We start from the raw sequence: 9,509 nt of genomic DNA on the forward strand, positions 1-9,509 counted from the left end.
TCTCTGGCACCACTCCCATATCGAAAGGAGGATTGGAAGATTGTGGCCAGATCCACCGCAATTTTTACCCTTACTTCCCTCAGCAACCTGGGATGCATCCGATTCGAACCTTTCCCACTGGGTAACTTTTCTACTTTGGTCACTGCCAACCATGTACCTCCTCTTTAACGGTTGTTTTGGACTGGAGGGAAGTATACAGTGGTATTTCCCAGGGTTCGGTATTAGGACTGCTGCTCTTTTTGATATATATTAATGACCTGCACTTGGGTATACAGGCCATAATTCAAAGTTTGCAGATGTCACAAAACTTGGAAGTAAAATAAACAATGAGCAGGATAATAACAGACTTCAGGAGGACATAGACAGACTGGTGAAATGGGCAGACACATGGCAGATGACATTTAACGCAGAGAAATGTGAAGTGATGCATTTTGGTAGGAAGAATGAGGTGTAGCAATATAAACTAAATGGTACAATTTTAAAGGGGGTGCAGGAACAGAGAGACCTGGGGGTGTACGTAAACAAGTCTTTGAAGGTGGCAGGACAAGTTGAGAAGGCTGTTAAAAAGGCAAATGGGATCCTGTGCTTTATCAATAGAGCCGTAGAGTACAAAAGCAAGGAAGTTATGCAAAACCTTCATTAAACACTAGTTAGGCCTCAGCTGGAGTACTGTGTTCAATTCTGGGCACCACACTTTAGGAAGGATATCAAAACCTTAGAGAGGATGCAGAAGAGATTTACTATGCTGGACCAGGTTGAGGGACTTCAGTTATGTGGAGAGACTGGAGAAGCTGAGGTTGTTCTCCTTAGAACAGTGAAGGTTAAGAGGAGATTTGATAGAGGTGTTCAAAATCATGAACGGTTTTAATAGAGTAAATTAGGAGAAGCTGTTACAAGTGGCAGAAGGGTCGGTAACAGATTTAAGGTGATTGGTAAAAGAATCAGAGGTGACATGAGGAAAAAATAAGTTATGTACCAAGTTGATATGATCTGGAACGCACTGCCTGAAAGGGTGGTGGAAACAGATTCAATAGTAACTTGCAAGAGGGAATTGGATAAATATTGGATAATTTACAGGGCTATGGGGAAAGAGCAAGGGAATGATACTAATTAAATAGCTCAAAGAGCTGGCACAGGCACGTTGGGCCGAATGGCCTCCTGTGTGCTGTATCATTCTGTGACTCTATGATCTATTTTTATCCTATCCAATTTCTATACCACCCCCTTCTTTGCTGTGCTGGATGTGCCGAAACTCACCGTTTGACATTAATAAATCCCTAGTCGATATCCATGAGCTACAATATCTGCCTGAGAATACACACAGAATACTTGATTCAACATTATGACAGGATAAAATTTAAGTTGAACGTTGTATTTTTGACAAAGTCAGATTGGAAACTAATTTTAATTGTATTTGAAATATTACCTGATATAATACTATAAGCAGATCTGCCTTTTGTCTCTTATTTCTTCGGACAATCACCAGTCTTGGTGAAGCAGTATACCCTTATCTGTATGTCTTACTGTGAACAAACAGTCCCAGCTCCATGCATTTCAACTGCTTTGTAACAAAAACAAGCACCTTATTCAATAGCCTACATGTAAATTTAAATACAGGAGGAATTCCAATGATCTATACCTAATAATGCTGATTGGATAGAAAATTTGACAAATTCCTTCGTCAAATTTGCCACCAATGGTGAGTTGATCAAGAACAGAGCTCAGTGTGTTATCATTTCCAGCTTATCTGTTCCCTGAATGTGAAACTAGAAACTGAACCTGATAATCGAAACTAACCACCACTGTTTTGCTCTCCAGGGGGAGTGGTGCCAGAACATGAGCAGTGTATGATGTCACAGAACTCCAATGGTCCCATTACCAACATCGGCCTGTTCACCATCAGAGAAAGACCCAACAAACCCAACCTGCATGGTTGATCTCAACTCTGCTTTCTCAACATATTCCTCAGTCACTACCTCTGGAATCCACTTAGACGAAATGCTTCAAAGACATCTCCATGATAAAATGATCTAAGTGTCTGTTACACCGAAATCTGGAAATTCGAGTCAGGCTGCTGAGCCACTGGGACTGGGCTGTGGCAGGACTTCCCGCCCACCAGTCTGCCCCAGCACTGACACCATCCCCAATCCCGGGGTTAGGGCCATTAGTATAAAGGGGGTGGATGCTTCCAGGGCACCGCCCACCTCCCCCCCAACCCTAAGACCAAAGTTCCTGATCCTTTACAGCCTGCTCAGTACAACTGTATTCAAAAAATTTAAATATACAAAATTACCTTGATACAGTAACAAGGGCTGTGAACGTGAGACCAACAGCCTAAAGCCCCCGAGGGGGACACTTCCGGCCCCAGACTGGTGAGGTCAAGGTGGGAACAGGGCCCGGTTAAAACAAGGAATCAGAGTGACTGTCATTATTTTTTTTTATTCGTTCATGGGCTATTGCTCATCCCTAATTGCCCTTGAGAAGGTGGTGGTGAGCCGCCTTCTTGAACAGCTGCAGTCCGTGTGGTGAAGGTTCTGCCATGGTGCTGTTAGGAAGGGAGTTCCAGGATTTTGACCCAGCGACGATGAAGGAACAGAGATATATTTCCAAGTCGGGATGGTGTGTGACTTGGAGGGGAACGTGCAGGTGGTGTTGTTCCCATGTGCCTGCTGCTCTTGTCTTTCTGGGTGGTAGAGATCGCGGGTTTGGGAGGTGCTGTCAAAGAAGCCTTAGTGAGTTGCTGCAGTGCATCCTGTGGATGGTACACACTGCAGCCACTGTGCGCCGGTGGTGAAGGGAGTGAATGTTTTGGGTGGTGGATGGGGTGCCAATCAAGCGGGCTGCTTTGTCCTGGATGGTGTCGAGCTTCTTGAGTGTTGTTGGAGCTGCACTCATCCAGGCAAATGGAGAATATTCCATCTCACTCCTGACTTGTGCCTTGTAGATGGTGGAAAGGCTTTGGGGAGTCAGGAGATGAGTTACTCGCCACAGAATACCCAGCCTCTGACCTGCTCTCGTAGCCACAGTATTTATATGGCTGGTCCAGTTAAGTTTCTGGTCAATGGTGACCCCCAGGATGTTGATGGTGGGGGATTCGACGATGGTGATGCCGTTGAATGTCAAAGGGAGGTGGTTAGACTCTCTCTTGTTGGAGATGGACATTGCCTGGCACTTGTCTGGCGCGAATGTTACTTGAAAGAAAAGAAACCAGTCAGACCCCACCCGCAGGTTACATGTTCCCACAGACCAATCAGATCACTGGAGCAGGATTAAGGATTTGGGTCACATGATCCCATGGACCAAAGAAATTGGCAGAAGAATAACTGAGTTGTGGGTCATGTGATTCCTATGAGCCAATGAGATGTCTAGGAATCAAAACCAACTGAAAGCGACCAGAAGATAAATAATAACAATAGATAAATGTTGGAATACAGTATTAAAGCTCACACTGTGCTAAATAATAATATCTGAACCAGTAGGTGACATAAATCAATCATGTTGTTTGTTCTAAAAAGGATTAATTATTTCCTTGAACCCTCTTCACAAAAGGAGCTTTGCACTGAGAGATTGATCGAATGAAGAGGTTCAGGTCGTCTCCGTTGCCTTGGCACCAAAAAACACAAGAGCCTGGAAATTAGTCTGAATGTTTTTATTCCACTAACATTGAACGCACTTGTAACAAAATCCTCTCCATTATTTTAATAGAGGCGTTAACCTGTTTATTTTAAAATAGTGGAGAGGAATTTGATAGAAACACATTAAGTGCTTGTAATATCACTCACACTGATCTCCAGATTGGTAGAATTAGAAATGGTGACAAAAGAATTAACATTGAAACAACAGTCAACTCACACATCCACCACTGAGTGAGAAACAAGGGTCTGGATTTACTTCTGCTTCACCATCCGAAAATGGAAGAAGGATGAAAATGGGGAGAGGAAGTCAACCATCAGATCCTCACTCCTCAGAGCACCACCGGAAAGATCCCTCCCCCCCCACCAACCACCATCATCAACTTGGCCGCCCTCCTGCATTTAATATGTTGGTGGAGGGCAGGGCGTAGGAAGCAGGCCGAATTCCCTGCCCCCCACCTGATGTATCATCAACCAACAGGGGAGGGGTGACAGTATAAGTTGGTGTCAGCAGCAGAATGCTCTTTTGGACAAAGGCGGCCTTGGAAAAGGTCAAGCGGAGAGCTACAAGACTGATTCCTAGCTCAAAGAATCTCAGCTACTCAGATAAGCTCAAGGACCTTGGTCCATTTACTTTAGAGCAGCGTAGACTTAGAGGTGGCCTGATAGAGGTCTATAAAATAATTAAAGGGCTGGATAGTGTCTCTATTGATAGATTATTCCAGTTTAACAGACTGGGGAGGACCAGGGGACATGAATTTAAACCATGGAAAGTAGGAATAGACTGGGTGTTAGGCAGTTCTTCTTTTCCCAGATCATTGTGACCCTCTGGAATACATTGCCGGCTGGTGTGGTGAGTGCTGACTCTCTGCATACCTTCAAGAGGGAGCTGGACCGGTTCCTGACAGGGGAAGAAATCGCATCATATGGATTTATAGATAACCCTTGGTCCATGTGATCTACTGGACTGGTTTTGATCGCCTGAGGGGATCGGAGAGGAATTTTACAGAGTATTTTTGGCCCTGGGTTTTTCTGTTTTTTGCCTCTGGCAGGAGATTACAAGCCTGTGGGGGTGGGGGTGAAGGGCAGAGGTCGGGGGAGGGAAGAAGTGTTTAGTCATGATGGCCCGGCCATCATGGTGTGGGGCAGGCTTGATGGACCAGATGGTCTTTTCCTGCCCATCAATTTCGTATTTTGGTATTACTGTTTGAGAACACAAAAGATTTATTCTATAATTGTTTCCATTGCTTTGTGTAATCCCATTTCTTCTGTTACTATTTTTGGTTTTCTTACTGGGACCACAGGCCATGGAGTCAGAGCAAATCTTGATTCCCAGAAGTTAAAATTCAAACAAACCACTCTCCCGTTACTGCCTCAGGGTGAAGGAGCTGTGCATTGTCTATTCAGCATTAGGTTAACTTTCTGACATTACATTGCAATGTACATTGAGGAGACAAAAGTCTAATGGTTCCTGTACCTCTACATGTGAGCATCAAACATATATAACACTCAGTGACCTCCTGATTAGAGGTGGATACGGTGCCTGGAAGGACCCAAGAACCTCAAAAACTTTCGTTTCTAATTTAATATCCTCTGCCTATTTTTCCATTCTTCTCCTGAAGGTGTTGACTCATTAGCGATACAGTTCCATGGGCACTGGACAGCCTGCAATACATCTATACCAGTTTCCAACATTGCATGTCCCTGAGACAACACCTCCACAGAAAGCCTGACCCCTGCCAGGTGCTGCTTTTTCATTAGGTCTAAATATGATGTGATGATATGATATCCTAATCCTCTGGACCTTCCCAACCATTCCTTTCTAACCTTTCTCTAACAGCGTTATGACTACAGCTAGCACTGCAAGTGCCATGTTTCACTCCACAAACAACAGCTGTTAAGTTTACTGCCAGTGTTAAAGGCTGGTCTGAATGTTCCTTACAGAGCTGATACAGTTCACCATCTCAAAGGTTGGACTATGAACAGCACTTACTGTCAGCATTAGCACAGATCAATGACACAAATAAGATTGTAAACAATTTTACAACACCAAGTTATAGTCCAACAATTTTATTTTAAATTCACAAGCTTTCGGAGACTTCCTCCTTCCTCAGGTAAATGTAACATTTACCTGAGGAAGGAGGAAGTCTCCGAAAGCTTGTGAATTTAAAATAAAATTGCTGGACTATAACTTGGTGTTGTAAAATTGTTTACAATTGTCAACCCCAGTCCATCACCGGCATCTCCACATCACAAATAAGATTGTAGCTACAGTTTCTTTTTATTGGTTATTTTAACACTCAGTCTCTGATATTACAGCAAATTAACATTTCTGGTTGGAAAATCTGTATCGACAACTGTAAAACTTTATTATTTGTAACAATGTCAATCTATTTTTATATCCTTTAGCCATTAGTCACCTGGTGGAACTTAACCATTTCCATTGAAGAGGCAAATTGGAGAGCTACAGGTAGCTCATTACAGGGAGAGAGAGAGAAAATAAACTTTCTTCAGATGTTATTCCGGCCATCATGTATATTTGGCAAATCGCATTCGCACAAACACGCCCACTATAAGTGGTGGGGACTGTACTCACGAATATTCATGCATGTACAAACACAAGGTTGCTTAGAATTAAAGTATTAACAGTGTTTGTTAAATAAGTTAAGTCAGATGAGTACCCTGCCAAACTTGTTCACAGATCAGCAGAGTTTGGAGAGGACCACGCTCTCCGATGCAGACTCTCCACAGCTGTCCCTACAAGCACACTCTGCGCGTGCTCACTTGTGACGTGCAATTCAACCCACATCTCAACTAACTCTCTAAGAGGACCCATTGAAGTGCTCAAATCTGCACTGGTGCCTGTTACTCATGTATCCTGTGACAGTGCATCCTCAGTAGGAATGAGCTCCTCTGAGGAATCTCATCATCAATGGGCAGGTGCTCCTGTTCTTCCCATGATGGGCCTGGAGGAGAGAAGAGACGTATATGATTTAATCATGGAACTGTACAAATGTTGAAATGCCCATGATTAAGGTGATATTTGATCAAGCGCTGAAGTCAACTCAAGATGAATTTGTCTTGTAGGAGATGTGGGTCTGAGAGATTAATTCTGTCACCCTGCAGCAATGCACTACCAATCTCGCCTACTCCAGAGCTCATTCCTACTGAGGGAGGCAGAGATGCTGCTTATCTCCAATGTCTCCTCTCCCGCTGTGGTGAGCTCCACGATCTGTGGGGTTCCGCCTCAGGTCCTCACCCGCTCCCTTGTATTCTGTGCTCTCTTCACCTGCAAGGGTGGCACGGCAGGCCTATGAGTGTCTGTAAGGCATGTGTGAATCCAATGGATGCCGTGCATTCGGTGAGGGTGGGAATCAGGCAGATGCATCACGAGTGGCACTGGCATGCATTTGAGGAATGTGTTGATGGTGCCATTTGAGGACGTGTGCTGAGAATCGGGGGAGCAAACTGAGGTGGTGTCAGATTAAATGAGGATTGGAGTGAGTGGCAGTGGTGGATGGAGGAAGGGAGAGGTGAGGATGTGGATTGAAACGGAACGAAGGGTGCTGCTAAAACTTAAGTAGGTGTAAGGAGTGATGTGCTCAACTGAAACACAGTTGCTGAGTTTCGTTTCCCGGGAATTTTTATGACATTTGGATCATTGCTGCTTGAAGGTGAAACTGGAAAGTGAAACTGACTGTATCTGATATTTTGCAACTGGAAGTTAGTTGCAATATGAAAAAGCCTTTGCACTCCCAAAACCCAGGAGTTAAAATCACAGAGGGGGGAGGGAGGTGTTGGTGGAGGGGGGTGCGGTGGAGGGGCGGGGAATGGGGGATTAGGGAGATTGATGGGAGACGGGGGAATGGAGGATTGGTGGGAGAGGGAGACTAGGGAATGGGGGCTCGTGTGGAGAGATGGGGAATGAGGGCCTCAAAAGTTCCTCAAAATTACGTCGGGTGACATTTCAATATTTATGAGGACTTGTCCATGGTGGACGTTCGCCATGCTCTCCAAAACACGGGAGTTAAAATCAAGGGAAAGCTGTGGGATCTCACCGACCTTTGACCCACCACTACGGCCCCAGACCGATCTCTCTGGGCCACCCTTCGATGTCTCACCAACCGACGGTCTCTTCCTCCCCATCTCCTCACCGCTACCCCACTGCAGCCTGGTGCCACAGGCCTTCCCATTCCGACAGCCGTCCTCTCAATCTGGCTGCGGCCAGGAAACAGAGTCCAAAAATTTAAATCAGGTCCTGTCATTAAATTCAGCACAGCCTCCGGGAAGCACGTAATTCCAGGTTTCCCAGCTGCTACAACTCCCCTCCCCGCCTCTCCGTAAATATCGGGGCCAATATGTAAAACGGTAATGATTCAAACATTGTGAATCTTAACAATTTATCTCATTGCGTCAGATGTATGTAATTGGAGTTTTGTAATCAGATCCATATTCTGCTTTAACACATTAGCTGCCACCATTACTAATTGTCATGTATTTCCCGTGACCTCGAAGCAAATACAGCACCATCAGGCCCCATGAGTCAGTGAGGACAGCATCCTAGTTCCACAACTGTATTGATGCATGAGCCCCAATTTTAGGCTTTGTTATACCCCATAAGTGCACATAGTAGGGACATAATGGAATGGGAATATGGGTGGTGATCAGTTGGACGCAATCTCCACCCGTGAGACGCATCATGTGCATGTTTTAGCGGTAGCACTCTCACCTCTGAGTCAGAAGGTTGTGAGTTCAAGTCCCACTCCAGAAACTTGAGCACAAAGACTAGGCTGATGCTTCAGTGCAGTACTGAGGGAGCACCAGACTGTCAGAGGTACCATCTTTTGGATGAGACATTAAACCGAGGCCCTGTCTGCTGATCAGTGGACGTAAAAGATCCCATGGCACTATTTCAAACAAGAGCAGGGGAGTTCACCCTGCTGTCCTGGCCAATATTTATCCCTCTACCAACACCACTACAACAGGTTACCTGGTCATTACATCATTGCTGTTTGTGAGATCTTGCTGTGTGCAAATTGTCTGCCATGTTTCCTACATTACAACAGTGACTACACTTCAAAAGTATTTCATCGGCTTTGGGACGCCCTGAGGTTGTGAAAGGCACTGTGGCAATGTAAGTTCTTTTATTTCTGGCAGGCATGTGGAACGACACAGAAATCTCCCACCAGAAAAAAGCAGGAGCTTCATTTCAATATTTTAATGAGGGTGTTGACCTCATCTAGACTACCTGCTATTCCCGAGCCTTTACGCCAGATCTGTGTTCATTCATAAAAAGAATCCCATGTACAAGGGCCAATCAGGATTGCTAGGCAGCTGTAAGGTGCAGAAGTGGTCATTTAAAGGGCCAGATGACGATACGGTCCAGGTTTTGTAAAATACTTTCTAAGCACTTCTGTCCGTGATATTGTCTGTGTTTTTGGCCAACTTAGTTGGTGAGAACACTATCTAGCAAGCATTCTGGCAATTCAGCAGGGCCTCCAGGAAACCCGTCATTCCAGGTTTCCAAGTTGCGACACCTGCACCCCCACTCCCTCCCCGCCTCCCTGTAAATATCAGGGCAATATGGAAAACAGTCATGATTCAAACATTGTGAATCTTAACAGTTTATCTCATTTTTATGTGTAGTGTCAGATTTATGTAATTGGATTTATGTAATCAGACCCATATTTTGGATTGGTCATAGAAATTTGGATAAAGGGTTTCCTTATGTTCCTCTATTTGTACTTTCTTGAGGAAGAAGGGGAGGAGAAATTAAGGTTGCCAGACAAGTTTGAAACCATCCTATTTTTGATGGTAACATTGGTGTAACCCCTTCTAATAGAACTCTACAATTAAATACAATGTTAGAAGAAATAC

Source organism: Heptranchias perlo, chromosome 21 (assembly GCF_035084215.1).
Source record: "Heptranchias perlo isolate sHepPer1 chromosome 21, sHepPer1.hap1, whole genome shotgun sequence".
In the NCBI taxonomy this organism is placed as follows: Eukaryota; Metazoa; Chordata; class Chondrichthyes; order Hexanchiformes; family Hexanchidae; genus Heptranchias; species Heptranchias perlo.